The sequence below is a fragment of the Brachyistius frenatus genome, unplaced genomic scaffold (assembly GCF_029030835.1).
Source record: "Brachyistius frenatus isolate BFR_SWC_R1_liver_20210118 unplaced genomic scaffold, ASM2903083v1 Contig_64, whole genome shotgun sequence".
In the NCBI taxonomy this organism is placed as follows: domain Eukaryota; kingdom Metazoa; phylum Chordata; class Actinopteri; family Embiotocidae; genus Brachyistius; species Brachyistius frenatus.
Window position 1 is genome coordinate 658,089 of NW_027210663.1, and position 17,104 is coordinate 675,192.

Below are 17,104 nucleotides of genomic sequence, written 5' to 3' on the forward strand. Positions count from 1 at the left end.
AAAATACAAATTTGACATGTAAGGTGCCAAAATGCAAGGAAAATGATTCCTGATGTACTGTTTTAAACCTCTGTTCTCTTCTCAGAGAGATTCAACGTACCTCATTGGTAAACAGTTTCACAGAGTTATCTGATTGTTCTCATTCGAAAATATTGCTGAATTATCTTTATAGTGCTTCCTGAGAAAACCGCTACTTATCTGGTTGTCTTGAGAGATAACTAATTTGTTTTCTCAGGTCTTTAAGAATCTGCAGGTCAAGACTGTCTTTTCTTCTCCACCACTGTATATGTACAGTTTCTATAAGGAACATGCTTTATCGAATACATACCAGACAAAGTATTGAACATAAGGGGAGAATATATAGCTGCTGGATTTTTCTCATTCTGGCAGTCAAGCATTGCTCTTGTAAATGGACTACTATGCTGATATGTGCTTTATAAAGTACTTTGGTTGTTCATGTTTTCTTACCTCCGAGATTATAGCTCTTCAAAATAAGTTGTATAATTTATTAACCATCCAATATTGGTCTATCAAAAGGGAAAATTGTGTAAGAAAACACATAAGAATAGCCTCTACACACGCATACAACACCAGCTGGGCACTGGCACAGAGGCAAGCCAGATTTATACAATAAATGTTGATGATAAATAAAACAGTGACACTGTTATTTACTTGTAAAGCAGGCCACTATCTGATAGCAAGCACACACAACATATACACAAACATACAACAGCAGCTTTGCACTGCCTGTTATAAATGCCACATTTATAAAATATTTTTATGATAAGAGCATCGACCACCGGCAGTATTCGCAGGCAAAGTGAGGACATCGGATCATCAAACTAACAGCTAACAAGAGCTATAATATAACTGTGGGTCTGTACGGTGGCACACTGCGTATTTTACAGTCTGATTTTTCTATAATGTTTTATTTGCTGTATTTGTATGCCTTTAAACCGTGCAGACCCACAATAGACACATTTTTGTCTTTTTTAGGGGGGGACAGAGGATCTTTAAAAGGAGATAACAGGTCAACGCTATGTGCCATGTATGGAATTCAACATCTAAAAGCTGATTAATTTAAGATGCAACTCAGGCTTTATGTAAAGCATAGAGTTGCAGGTGTGTATGAAAGGTGCTATACAAATAAACTTCTTTTTCCAACTACTGAAAATTTGAAACCCAAGATCCACTGTAAACCACTTTTTGAAATCAAAATATCATTAGAATTTTGTTTCAATTTATAGTTGTGCAGGTGCATCTACAAATCGCACTGCACACCTCTACTTCCTACAGTCCTGCAGGACATCTTTGAAGGGATTTAAGGGGTTTGACTACTGTTTTGTGAATCCATCCATGCTTAATAAATATGACATAATATTCACACCAGGGAAATACTGTGTAAAATAATTGGGTCATTCTGAACTATTCATCCTGTTGGTGTGTATAGTGAAGAGGTGGTAGAGGGCTAAGTAGCCTTTTACTCCCAGGAAACAGTCCACTTTCCGAAACATGACTGAACACTGTGTTGACCTCTCTCTGCTCTGCTCATGAAAATAGGTCATTCACCAGAATATCTGATGACAAAGCAGTATTTCGCACAAGGTAACTTCCAGCCCATTCATCTCATTTAAGTCCCAAAAACATGACTGCAGTTTGGGTTTTCCCCACACAGTCAAGTCAATGGGTGTAAGAGAGAGAGATGCTAATGAGTGTAGATAAATGCTTTCTAAGTGTATATAATAGTTGCTGCCTGCATGGACAGATATCTTTAATGAGGGAACGTCTGGGGTGTTTTCCTCCAACTAAATTCTGCAAGGATACACGCCTGATTTTTCACTCAGAATCATTGATTAGTTATTCATAAAGCTATCGATGAGTTATTCATGAAGAGGGCATCAAAGTGAAAGTCTCCATCCCAGCTCTTTTCGGTTAGAGGACAGCTCCCAGTCGATAAACATGATGGAAGAAGCTCTCCCCCGCAGCACAGCTGGCAAGAGATGTGGAAGACTTCCCATGGAGAGGAAAGCTGCAGGCACAGATAGATTCACTTTTGTCTTGCCATGACAGCAGCTCTCAGCGCTGGTCTGATGGTCTCAACCTTTTTCCCAGCAGATAGAAGTGGTACACAGAGTGTATAATGGCCCCACTCTTCTCTGTGACAGACCTCTGAAAGCTTTCCTGCCATCGGACATTATCGAGCAAGCACAGAGAAATCAGCGGCAGCTGTTATCCCTGCCACATTTCTCAGCAGGATATCCTGTTGCCCGCTAATGATGGTGTTTTATAGCTGGAGTAGATAACTAGCAAAACCATATTGCATAAGCATACAGTATGGAGAGCAGAACTGCTCTGTACACATTATACACAGGATTGAAGGAATGGAAATAAGCCAGGTGAGAAGAAAATGCAATTTTTTTTTGTCAATTTGAGTTTTCTTTACATCATTAGTCACCTCAAAATTAACAGAAGTGATCCTGGGATCACTGTGCACTGTAGCACGTCGTCCAAAAAGTGACCTAAAAATGACTTTTAGGTCCCTTTTTGCTTTATTATGAGGTTGTTGGTTGTTGTTTTTTTTTCAAAATTTGGATGACAGGCCATAGTATGATTTTTTTTTTAAGTCATGTTAAAGGGAGGAATCAGACCCCAAACTCGTTGTTGAATGGCAGCAGTACTAACCACTGCACCACCAATCTTCCCAGGTGAAGGAATGCATTGTGAGAAATCTTTGCCTCACTGCAACCTATAACTCCACTGTGCACAAATATTCATTCAAAATTGCCGCAGACATTCTTTGGATAGTAGAGAGACCTGTTTTCAAGGGGCTCTTCAGTGATATTAAATAGCTTCCTGTAATGTGCAGTGTATGCAAAACTTGTTCAATTTCTCCAGACGTTCCAACTTCACTAAAAGTTGAATCACCATCAACAGGTGGAATCTGAACCATTAATAACAACCTTGGTGAAGTGGAATCTTTTACCTGTTGAGTTAACCAGACTGTCGACTGAGTCGCTGGAAGCTCTGAGTGAACTCCATGAAACACTTTCTCCTGCTGCGTCATTTCCTCCGGCGCCGAAGATAGTCCAGCGGTCTATGACACCGACGCCGGGCTGGAAACGACCTCATGAAGACACCGGTTTGAGCCCCGCTCAGGTATCACACATGGTTCATGGTTTACATAAGGTGAGGCCCCTTAATAAGTCACCGATTCACAGAGAGCAAATCCCTCTAAGGCTAAGCCAAGGGTAAGGTGTTTGTATGTGTCGTCATACTAATAACAAACCAAAGGTCAACAACAATACAAAACTCAAACAAACTAATAAGTCCAAAAGTGACTTTCTTTTTTCATTGTGCACTAGTTAGTTGCAGTGAAAAGTAACTTGAGACAGAAAAAGGTCATACTTTTAATGTCATACTCCAAAAAGTGATAAAAAAAAAAAAGTCATCCAAAATATCCAAAGTATGTTGTCCAAAATATGATTAAAAAAAATAGATTTTTGTATAGAGTATAGAGTATAGAGTATATAGTATGTAGTATATAGTATAGCCAGGCTAAATTTGATGTTTCACCATGATGTTTAAGGTCAAACGATGCTCCAAACCTCATGAAACTTGCGTCAGGCACCAACTTTTTTTTTTTTTTTTAAAGAAGAATAAAGAACAAGTTCGACAAAAAAAATTATAACTGCAAGGGGGAATATGCGGACCCTCGCGTGCTGCATGTTGGGGAGCCGGCGGCCCCGACCCGCTGGATCCCAGACGTGCAGCATGCGAGGGCCCGCATATTACATATATCACATATAATTATGTTTGATGAGAGTAGGGTTTTTCTAAAGTCATTTAGTTAAACATTAAACAGGTTTGGGGTGGCTTTAGTTATAGATTTATACGTGCTACGGTTGAACATTAAATCACATTTAACAAAAGAAATCTCATGACATGGTACAGCGGCGTAAGAAGCATGTTTATCCACCCTTCCCACTTGTCTGAGTTGGTCCAATTTAGTTCCCTGTAAACAAAAACCTATTGGTCAAGTTAGTTTGATTGACCGGTCGTCCAGCCAATCACAGCCTTCTCACCAACCCACCATGCTAGGAAGAGTAAACAGTTGAAGTGTGACAAAGTACATGCGGGTGCATCCTGTGAAACCAGAAATGTCGCTTCAGTCACGTGCCGCTGGCAGTGATAAAGAATAACAGCTCAGAGGTATGAGACAAAGTAGTCAAGTCGAAGTAGAAGATCTTTTTGTAACTTTGACTCCTTCAACATAAAATTAAATAGGTTTCCTTGTTGTTGTGCTAGCTCGCTCAGTCTTTCCAAATGCCAAGCCAGGTGGCAAACAAATTTAACTTGGCTAACTTGGGAGTATGTGCTAGAGTTAGTGATAGTTTGCTGGCGTCATTTAATGAGTCTGACATTGTTCAACACTCTCATTGTTCTTCTTGTTGTGCATTTGCTCGTATTTCATGGTACAAGAAAACACACCAAAGGCAAAGACTCCTTTTTCAAGTTTAGTACAGTTAGTGATATTGGCCTACATCAACTCGAAGCCAAAACGTCTGTGTTGTGCTTGTTTACCCAAATCACAGGAGGCATCGACGTCAGTGAGACAGGATGAAGTTAACATTGCACACGGGAGCAGTCAAATGAGATTAGTTAGACGTGAAGGAATTGTAGAGATACATGGCATTCACTGTGAGTTTGCATATTGTGGAGACTGTAATGGGGGTTGAAGGTGGGGTTGTCCAACTCCAGGAACCCACAGACTTTTAAAATAGCTGCTCCATCACTATTCATAACATTCTTGTGTTTTCCCTACAATGACAAGTGAAAATGTCTGCCATGAAAAAGGTGTACTGGCCTAAACTAACTGGTGTTAGCAACAGGGGGCAGCCCTCATGTGTAGTGGTTGTATTTCAAGTGGTTGTACAAATGGTTGAATAATGCAGCCTGTCACAATCACCATTACTTCATCGGATTACACTGGTTAACAACCCAAGCGTGCTTTATATCTGGGAACTTGTTTCCCACTCATATGCGGCCTCCAAGGGATCATTACAACACGCTCAGCAGCGGGACTCTTGTGTTACATGTCATCTGTCTGCTAGATGGAGATCGCCCTACAATAACCTCCCACAGCTATCTCCACAGGGGCTCGGTCTAAAAGGAACACCGTGATGACGCTTGTGTTTCATTATCTGCTACTACAGCGTCACGGTGAAAGCCAATGACATAGTCCAGATAATTCATCCTTAACCAGGATGCTGTAAAGCAGAGGCAGCAAATTGCGCACTTCATGTGGCGACGTCACGTTAAAATGTCTTTACAAATCATTCCGGCTATTTGTCAATTTTCACGGATTGTGTGGTTTTATCGAAGTTTAAAAATTAAAAAAAAATCACAGTGATGACAACACGCATGGCAGGTCATGTAGACAAAACGCCATGTGGTCATTGAGGCAAATAAAACATCTACAACTCTACAGTGTATGTTCAGTCAAATTCGATCACCAATATCTCTCAAATATATTTTTGGCAAAATGTTTATTTGAACTTCATTATGATGCCTGTCAAGTTCAACTGAATATTCTTATGTTATTGCAGCTCTGCAGTTTATATAGAGTCAAATGCAATGGGTCTAACCTGATGTGTACTCAGGGTGCATGCAGGGTTATAGGCTTCCACGCGTAATGATGCATGACAGCGAGACACTCGACCCGCTACTCCCCCCTCCCCGACAGTTATTTGTGTGTTATCTGCTCACCTGCAGAGATCCTGGCTTACATTACCTGCTGTCTGTGGCCCAATTAGACAGCCACTGCAGTTTAGTCATCAGCTATAATCCAAAGGTTAACAACTTGAATTTGGTTACTGATGCGAGTTTTGTAGCTTGTCATTGAACAATTGTTTGGTAAAAGTAATTCACTTCAATTCCTCTTGTTGAGACCAGTCCCGACCTTTGCCTTTGGTAAACACAAACTGATGATATTAGAGGGTAAAGTGTGTTAAATCCTCAAGTGGAAAAGCTTTTAACCCTGTCCAACCTGGAGGTCTCTGCACTCGGACCAGGCCATATCTGTTATTGATAACTCAACCAGTGCCGTTTTTTCATGGGACATACACTGAAGAAGCTGCCTGGTAGGACTCTGATTAAAATGAATGTAGCGTTTGTTCTGCTTTATTTTTGTTGCATCAAATCTGGTAGAGATGTAGTTGAGAATTTTTAGGAAATGTTCAATAGCATCAGTGTTTGCTGACTCATGGTTATAAGGCTGGTGTTTATTCTCCAATTTGTTATTTTGATAAAGAGGAAGTCAAAAAATAAAAATAAAATCTAGTCTGGTGGTAAAGATAAGGAGACTTATTGTACTTCAAAATTCCCGCAAGCGTCTCTTACCCATAGAGCCAAAAGATGGTCATTGTGGTCTTCCAGTTTTGCAGCTGTTTACAACCTGGATTTAGGGATGGAGGTTTTTTTTTGGACAGTGCAGTGTGGGCGCCAACAAGAATCAAAAAATTGAGATGAACAAAAATCCAATAAAGTTGATTCACAGTCAGAAGTTTAACTCAAGTCAATATGTCAAACAGTTGTCACATTTTTCAACAACCATTTACTGAATTCAGCGTTTCAACTCATGATGGGGACTCCAATGTAACATATAGCTTGTGCTTAAAATCAGTGTTTTGTTGATTATCACCATTTAATTTATGTCCAATGTAAATTAAAATCAGTTTCCCAACCGAGAGGTTTTGTTGGGCAGCTCTCTGCGTCTGAAACTTTGAAGCATGCTGGATTGGCAGTAGTTCCACTGCAGCTGTCTACAGCTGATAAACCAACCAGCTGTGGCGTCACTGATTTGAGAAGCGGCCACAAATACAGCATGTTTAATAGTTTTAACTCAGTGCAGCAGTTAATTAATGCGCGGTAGGATTTCACCGCCAATGTACATTTAATGAAAACCCTGTTTTTTTGAGGAGCTGAGCTGCATCTTTGCATCAGTAAACAGATTTTGTTTTGTTTTTTTATTTTTTACCATTTCCTCTTTTCTTCCTTTCTTTTGGCATACAGGATTTATAAAGCAACAAGTTCTACTCTCCTGAGTTCTGACAATCCGTCTTTTTCCTCTCGCATTTCCTTCCTCACTCACTATCAGATGGAAGGCCAGGTTGGAGAAGAGGCTCCTCCATTAGCAGATGTAATTGGAGTGTCTGATAGCCGCAGCACACCAGATAAAAGGTAATCAAAAGGTGTGTGGTCTGTCAGAGTGGGTGTTAAGAGAAGGGTCAGCTCTCAGGGTTTACCACTGCTGTTATAGTGCATCCCTCCCTGGACCGAGAGCACTCCAAAATCAAAAGCACAGCTCATCTTTTTTCACAAGGGAAATTGTTAAGGAAGTAGTACGTGTGCAAGTGTCACACACACACACGCATATGAATTCTAATACTGCAGTGTAACAGCCTTACATGGCTTTAATTTATATACAGTACATGCATTCATTTTCTATAAATATTTCTCAGAAACATTGGTATACCCATTCCTGTGTAAAATACTGTGCTTCAGAATCCATCTGCACATTTATGGATGTCTGTAGGTGGGACTTCACTCTGTCAACCACCTGCCCTAAAAAGTGTGGAGCCAGAATGAGCAGTGAAAGCCACTCTTTGAACTGATTTATTTTTTTTCAAACTGCTGCCATCGATCATCAGTTGTAAAATTACATTCATTTTTCTTCTAATACTGCCCTAATTTATAATCTGAGAAGAAAACGTGAGAAATCCAAGAAAGTCCAACTCAAACCCGCAGACGTTTGCTCAAAGTTAGTTGTATCATGACGAGCCCCCCTGTTTAATATGAAGTCACTTTTTTAATGGTCTCAGTGTGCAGTATACGATCAACAGTGGCACCAACATTTATGGTAATTTAGAAACAAAATTAAAACATTGTAACACTTATAAACACAAAAAAATATACTAAGAGGAACAAATCATCACGTGTTACAGATGCATTCATAATTGGCATCTTTTAGACAAACCACCCTCCCTTAAAACATTGCTGTATAAGTCGACTGTGCATGCATCTTAATATGACCCATATTTACGTTTTAATCTACCTCTAATGGTCGTCGTAATTATAATATGAGTAAAGGAGGAAGTCCAGTGATGTCGTATAAATGCGTTTGAAAGCACAGGACACAAACAGCGTAGCATGCACCATGTATTTAACATTTCACAACCATAACCACTTATTAATGTTACCATAACGACAAAAGTCTGATATGCATGTTGCTGGTTCTGTCCAGCAATATGTTATTTTGGTAAATGAGTTCCTCTGCTGTTTGGGCTTGCGGATTGGTTGGTCCTCTAGAGGGTGCTGTAAACACTCGGTGTCACTTTAGGGTCCCTGGAAATCAACCTATGTTGTCAATGCGTTATAAGGATGTGTTGGAAAATCTCTTTAATTTCATTACAGGCTTTAATTTTTTCGATGTGGTAATAGATTATGCCCTTCACAGTCTTAAATGAGGTCCTGCTCACCTGATTACAAAATGCCATCGTTTTAGTCTGTGGTACCAGGCCAGCTAATCATTTGAATACTGATCACATTTCACAATAAGAGCGTACTATCCAAGATGTCATGTAGCATTAATCTTGTACTCAAATAAGCAAATTTGGTAAAATAGTCGCCACAGTTGTCGTTTCACATCAGCAGCCTGGATGCTACAGGAGTTTTATAGTTGCACATGTATCTAGGAGCTTCACTGACTCATCAGAAATCTGCTGATGATGATATTGTGCATTAGCACGCCGAGTTGTCTAAATACCCAAGCCAGTCACACTTTATGAAAATTGGCACGGTGTATGTTTTTTTTAATGACTGGATGTCAATTCAAAAACTTTCTTTCATTATGCTTTTGTCTATGAATAAGTTGCTCTTTAACTGGGGCACAATAACAGTCGCTCACACCTGTCTGAAAGAGGTCTAATGACACCCTAGCTGTCACCCATTCAACACGTCCTTCCTTCCTTCCTTCCTTTCTTCCCTGCTTTCCTCCATCATGTTCATCTCATAGAGAAGAAGGAAACGTTACAACAGCACCGGAGCCTGTGTTTAGAATATCGGACAGCCTTTGCCAGACCTCTGCAACACACATTCCCATGATGCAGAGTCACATCAATAGAGAGGCTGGTAGTGCAGCTAGCGATGCTAATAAAGCCACGGCCAAAAGCACAGCACCCACTGAGAGGAGCGGAGATGGGATAATGATCACTAATTAATCATGAACTGGGGTCATACAGCTCATCTCCTCACCACCAACACATGAGCAGGAGGGAATGACTCACTTCCCGCTGAAGGCTCCTCCTAGGAGGCAGCTGAATGAAGTAAGACATGTGTATCTCAGCAAGGCGCCTTTTATCAGTCTGAGCCAGTGATGCAAATGTTAACTGCTTTGGGAGAAAAAGGGGATATTTAAGCAAGTCCACTCATTTATTAATTAACCCACATGCATATCTACAACAATGTCTACACTTGCATTAAGTGTTTATCTGCCACAGAAGTGTATTATTAGACACATTAAGGACAAAACCAAAGACTCTGACCTCTAAACAGTGCAAGGATCAAATTAGTGTTATTACTATTGGGAGTTTAATGTCTTTGAATATATTTAATTATCACTTAATAGAGACAAAACTAAAGATTTATTGTCCCCTAAAGGCAAATTGTCTTACGCGCAGCAGTAATTAGGCAAGTAAATACAAATAGAAAACCCCATAATAGTAGCCTGTATTTGCACACATTTTCAGTGACTAGATTTCACATTATTATAGATTAAACTGCACCATTATATAAAATATTTTGCATTTAACTCCACTTTGACCAGCTACAACATTCAAATGCTGATTACATATTAATGCATCAGTAATAATATATATAACAATAACAGAAAACAGAGTCATTCTTCATAATGAGTACTTAAATGCATATTTTGATTTGTAGTTTACTTATTGGAGTATTTTTACATTGCTGTGAAAGTAAAAGATCTGAATACGGTTTGGTTCTGCTATTTTTGAATAGTATAGCTTACGTAATGCTATAAAATGATTAATACATCATTGACCTGTGTCAACCTTGCTGGTGCCAGTAGTAAGTAAGGTTGGGTCATGATTTTTGAATTTTCAAGTAGTCATACATTTTTTTTTAAAGTTGAATAGTTTATGCATCCATCGTCCTGTTAATAATATTTTCACTGCTGCTAGAAGACATTTAAAGATACCTACAGCCGTCAAAAAGGGAAGGCGGGTCAAATAGTTCCCAGCTTATGTAGAATAGTGTTTTTGCTTTAAATGCCCATTCTTAGAAATAAATCGTTAAGTTTTGAAGTCTATTGTGTATGTTTAGAAATGTATTTATTGCTACATAGGGAAGCGCCATAAGGTTTTTATGGTTTTGCACTGTACGAGCTGCACTTAAATTCATCTTCAGTGCCTAAAAGAGTCTAAACTGGCCTTCATTCTCCTTTACTATTAGAATTTTACTGAGTTCTAAATTAAAGTCAGTAAATTAATCAAATTTAATAACTCTTGTTTTAAGAGTTTTACATGATTATGTTTGCTTTGTACGTAATGATAAGATATTTTTTTTCTCTTCCATTATTTGCTAACTTGTAATCCACTGCAAAACTAAACGTCTTGAAACTATGTCTGCTTATATTTCTGCACAGAATAACAACACAGTTTTGCTCTTGACATAATGCATAAGGGTCCTTATTTTGTATTGCTAAGCACTGCAATTACTGTTTCTTTTTTGTTTTCTACTCCCCAGCTGGTCGCCTGACATTTGATTGCTGTGAGTTGCTTTCATAATCACTGACAGTTTGACAGGCTCTGTGGTTGGCTGACTGGTCTACACCTTCACCAATGAAATAGCAAGAATGAAACAGACAATCATAGGATAGAAATAGACTTGACAGGACCAGTTGGCTTTGCATATCACAACATTTTGACTTCATGGCACTGCTCTGAAAGATAAATTACAGAACAAGATTTATGTAATGACAACAAGCTGAGTTTGGATCCTCAGCCGCTTTCAGTAAACAAGGGCTTGTGTCCGGGGCATAAGAATGAGCTGTAAGGAGACGCGATGAGTCCCGTCATGCACATCAAAGCTGTTTTGCAGTGTCTCCCATTTTTAGCATCAACATTCAAAGGTGCAGTAGATTACTCCTGTATGTAGTTATTTAGCAGGATGAGTATGACTGTGCTCAATAAGAAGGGGATTTTTTTTTTTTTTAGAACAACTTCAAGTAGGAAGGTTCACTGATGAATATTCAAATAGGAACTTGAAAGGGATTTTAGAGGAAAAGGGCTGTAATAGAAGCTCCAGTTGTTTATGACACTGGTTGCTGTATATGTATTCTCCATCATTAGCACATGTTTTGCTATTATAGGCTACAGATACATGATGTAAATATTGAAGCATAGTTTTAAAGAAGGTCTTTCATGGGTCTTTGAATATACAAGAGAACAGAAAAGAGTCAGGCTGTCTTATAATTGTAATTGTAGATTATTGGCATCAGGCGCGTACAGAATCTGTGTATTGTAGTTTGTTCAGGTAAAAGCTTTGTGGTTGTCACAGATAAAACTACAACATCTGGCTTGTTTTTCATCAACTAGCTTTTCTATGAACGGAACAGACTTTTGCTGCCTCTCTGGTAATAGGCATGAATTATATAAAGTAAAACACTGAGCATCTTTTCTGCGATAATGACATTCTTGACAATATGACAACACACTGAAAAATACTTTAGTTTTAATTTCAAGGACATACAACTGCAACAAAATAATTGTCATAGTTTTATAATTGTGAATATTAGAAGAAAAAGCATTGTAAATGTGCAAACAGTAGCTATCAGTTCAAAGAAGAGTAAGAATCTACAGCAGCAGTTGCAGCTCTGTGAGGCTTTGAGCTGAAAACATAAAGCGTACTACATGCAGACGTTCACCATGTTCCCCAGTTGGAAGTTTTGACAAAATAATGGTTGAAGATGTCGGGATCACAACGTTCTCACATTTCATATGTATTCAACATAAATGCTTCCTTACACACTTAGGGGGCAAATCTGTATAAATTGAGAGATGCTGAGACTGAATAAGTTTGACCTGTTGGTGGCAACATTGCAAAGAAAGAAAAAAGTCAAAAGGTTTCTGCCTCTGGGCGTCTGACAACATGGCAATTCGTAGCTGTTGAGATATTTCAGTTGGGACCAAAGTGGTAGTTCACAGACCATCCGTAGAGTACTCGCATCACTACTAGATTAAAAGGCTTCGAAATACTGGATAGAACCTCTTTTACATCAGAGAATCAAGATTTCCCCCCCATTACTGCACTTGATTTTCTGCTATCATGTGTCTTAATTCTGCCTGTTCCACCACAGTCGCTCAAACACACCTCTCTCTCTCTCTCTCTCTCTCTCTCTCTCTCTCTCTCTCTCTCTCTCTCTCTCTCTCTCTCTCTCTCTCTCTCTCTCTCTCTCTCTCTCTCTCTCTCTCTCTCTCTCTCTCTCTCTCTCTCTCTCTCTCTCTCTCTCTCTCTCTCTCTCTCTCTCTCTCTCTCTCTCTCTCTCTCTCTCTCTCTCTCTCTCTCTCTCTCTCTCTCTCTCTCTCTCTCTTCTCTTCAATTATTTATTCCAGATTAAAAAACATTGCGCTCTTTCCCAAAGAAAGATGTAACGGACACCCACAGTTTAGAACAGCAAAAGACAAAGGTTTCATGAACTGAATGACTGAACCACATTAATGATTGATTTTTTTTTTTTTGTATTTTGTTTTTACAGTAGTCGGTAGTTACACCCCTCTTTGGCCCAAATCTTCTTTGCCATGTACCAGTCTAAATTTATCTTAAATCAGCGAGGGCCCAGCTTTGGCATAAAAACTCCTCACTCCTGTCAGTTCAGTGATCAAAATACTCCCGAATGTAAAGTAGGTTGTGGAGTCTTATATAGTTCTCCATCACATCATAATGATGGAATCCTGATGCTGCGGCATTATTTTTACCAGTACCAGATTTTTTTTTTGTCGGTTGGCATGATAACCTGAATGTGTACTGATTATTTTTTCATGTTTTTACGACAGTAAGTACTATAGTCTACGCTTTGCTTTGAAAGTGTCCACACTTTGGCTTACTAATGGAAACCTGTCCTTTGAAGTAACTTAATCACATTGCAGGAGAGGAAAAAAAAAAAATCCTCGTGTCATATTAGAATTAATCATGCCCTTTGCTGAGGTGGCACTTTGTCAAATGCTAAGCTCAAGGCTGGAAAAGCAAATGAAAAGCAAAAGCTTTCCTAGAGAAGATTTGGGCCAAGCACTCACATTTTAGATGCCACGTACATGACAAGCAGAGAGCATAATACCCTTACAATTAATTTCCTGTCTGTGAAATAATCACACTCATCCTTTCAAACTCCTGTTTGAGGATTAAGGAAGCTAGGCAGTAATACATTTTGGGGTAAAGTAAATGCATAGCTACGGGTGACCAGCCACAGCAATAACTCTTTCTCCTTGTGAACAACGGAAAGCCTTTATGTCTAGCCACTTTTGCCAATAATAAAACTTAAGTGACATATTTAGACAAAAACGTATCATATAAAAGCCAGATATTTTTCAGTGGCCACATCTCGCAGATCTTATTTCTCTTGTGGCCCCATGTCAGGAGACTGACACTGATTGAGCCTGTCATTGATCCGACCCTGTGGGAGCCAGCAGCGGGATGTTGGTACTGCACTCAGATCTCAGCAGTGTCAACAAACTTAGACTCCTAGACTTTGTCATCCACTGTTTTGTTTTGTTTTTTTAGGGCTGCAGTATAAAAATGCAATCAACACAACTTGAGGCTGATTGATGAGACACTCTCGCCATCGATTGCGCAGAGACTTTCTGCTGTCATGACAGGGGGGAAAAAGTGGCCTGAAAAAAATTCCAATCGAGGTCTCTGGACCCTCGGAGGAGCGACAACATTCACGCTGCCCACAGTCGCAGCGCTGCATGCTGTTGGATGGCTGATTTGAGCCAGCTGTACTGCCAGTGGTGGCGCGGCGATAACAAGGACATCAGTAAACAAAGATATATAATTCGCTGCTGCTGGTTGCTCAGCTCACTCTTCAAGTTCACTTTTCCAACTTCCCCACACTGTCAATCAGAGAAGCAAGGTGAGCATCACCTTCGGTGAATGTGTCTCTATTGCTTGTTGAAAGGACACTTGGCAGCTGATTCCTCCTGTGGTTTGAAGTGTGAAGACATTGAAACCTTGTCGCAGCCTCTTGTTAGCAGCCTGATGTGCTACACTCACCACGAAGTATAGAAATGTACGTATCAAAGAAAAAGAAGTCACATTTACTCGAGGTTTGGCACATAAGTCTGCTGGAGGAGGATGCTCAAGCTGGTGACTCTGCAGTGTGGGTAGTATTCAGTCCTGTCTGCACTGCTTTTGAGTTGTGGGGGACTTCTGGATCCGGGGAGTCTGGTGACTCCGAGCTCTCCAACGCCTGACATTATTTTCGCCTCTGTGATTCAGCTCAGGCTGCTGTTGCCCTGCTTGACATTCTGATGTGGAACAAACAGCCAGCAGCCCACTGGCTCACCCTCATCAGCAAAAGCTGTTTGCATCTATCATCTCTTTTCCTCCCTCCCTCTTGCAGCCTCCTTTTCTTTCCTGTTATCACTTTGATTGGTTTAGTCTGCTGCCCTGCAGCTCTACATAGCTGTCAGGGGAAGGTTATTCAGCTTAGTACAGATATAAATTACCATACATTGCAGAGTCAGATACTTATTAGATGGCTAAGAATGAAGCTGTATCAGTGAATTACTTTGCCACGCCATTTCAGGTCAGGGCAGTCTTTAACCAATGGCGTAAGTAAACAATGATGTTTCAATAGAGCCTTATCCTCAACTGATGGAGTGGTCATGTCCTGTTTTTTCATGGTGGCAAAAAGGGCAAAATGTTAATGAAAGTGTTTTAAATATGCAGACGAGTCCTATCTTTTACTGCCAGTTCAATGGCCGTGTTAAAAAGAAATATGTGCACCAATGTTTACATTTGAAAACTTTTCTCTTTCCTTGTTCACACCCTGGTCTACTGTATGTTACACAAAGGGGAAAAACTCATCACCCTAATTTATGTCAGGTTACCCACCAGGGAAAGCACTTATAAAGTCCAGCACTGGTAAAGAAAATCTGACTATAATTCAAACACGTGGATTATAAAGACACATGGTATATCTGACAATTATGTACTGTACATTTTACAATGTGGCAACACTATGGGTAGATTTAGCCACGGTCAAATAAAGACCACGGTTTAGGTTGAAATTCAAACACTGTGGTATCAACAGCAGTCTCCTGTGTGAGTCCAATGTTTTGTTGACCCATCCATCTACTTCAAAATCCGGCATGGACTTTACCGCTCTGTGTTGACGTCATCTTACTTCCTCCTTCACTTCTAGCACTACTACCACTAGAAAGCTTTGTCACTGAAATATAAGCAGCTGTCATTTTGGGGCCCCTACTAAAACAAGAGATGCCGTCCTTCTTTTTGGGGCAAAAGTCTCCCACCTCCACGTGTTATATGTGACTATAGAAATTAAAAATATTCTGTGGAATAATAGCCTATAGCCCTATTCTCAATTGAAAAGTCATCTGTTTTGGGCAGTGTTGCTTTATGGACAGTATCGAACTCAAAGTGTGCTAAAATGTGCTTCAGTGCATCAGTTAAATGTATTTTGCCTGAATTTTTAAGTATTTAAGGACAATAAACAGGGACTAATGAATCAATGCTTTAATTCTGTTTTCCGTTGACTAAATGGGAGAAAATTATAGATTTGGACACAGCCCTAGTTTTGCCCTGCAATTGAGCCAAACCGGTGTGGGACGTCCGGCCTCCCCTCGCCACGAAGAGCTACAAGCCGAGCAGCTTTCACCGTATGGTCTGCTCTGATTTCTTTCTGTTGGCTCTCGTTCAGTTGTCTCCGACTGTGTTCAACGTTGATGTGTATAGGCATTTTCGCTGAGCTCCATTCACAGTGACAAATCTTGTCTTCGCTCAGACAGTCACTATTTATAACTGCTGTGCTTCTTGTGTGTTGTGTTACTATGACGACCAACAACTGCTTAGCCTCAGCTTACTTGCTTATTTCTGATTTCTTTCCTTTTGAAGCTGTAATATAAGTATATATTTATAGTTTAAAATCTCACATAACTTTTTTGATATGAAAAACCATTATTTAAAATAAATAATAAACAAGTCACATAATCAATTAAATGATCACTCACACAGCCAGAAAAAGACAGACTGGCAGAGGGAAGGTGGTGCAGTTGAGGCTAAGTGACCACCTACTGATTTTTAAAGCTAAAAGAAGTTTTGACTGCCGCACTGACTGTGCTGTAGGTGATGCACCCACACTCATCTCTTTCACTCTTGAAAGAAATTAGTTTGAGTCACTGTAAGAGAAGAAAACACTTCAGGTCAGGTCTTGGAGTATTTATTAATCTTCCATTGTGTGATGTCACAACTTTATACGAACACATAAAGTGTAATCTTAATGCTCTGACACTATTCTTCTTTACTTTTATGTCGACAGATCATGTAGAGTTAAATAAAGGAATCAAAGTTCTGTCTCATGGGATTATCTCACAGTCATTCGGCATAAAGTACGAATAAGGGGAAGTCAGATTAGGTGTGATAATAACATGGCTGTTGCACAACAACAGCTGCTAATAATAGAAAACAAAATGGCACAAATAAATGGGGCCATTAACGTCACAACAGGTCGTTCTCCAATTGTCTTTCAGCCCCTGAGCCTCCCTGATCAGTCAGACTCCTGTCGCACTGAAAATGTTAAGAATAAAGTGAATCCACGTGGACACTCAGCCAGCTGGAAGGACTTCCGTGCAACTTGGCTGCAGCCCGTTTTCTCTGCACAGCCTACCCTGACAGTAATTCCAGCTCTGAGCGAGTGTGTATGTGCTTGTGCTTGTTTGTACAGTAAGTGTGTGGAGAGTGGGGCTGGCAGTCCAGATAAAGCCTGAGGCGAGGCCCCCTGGAGAGA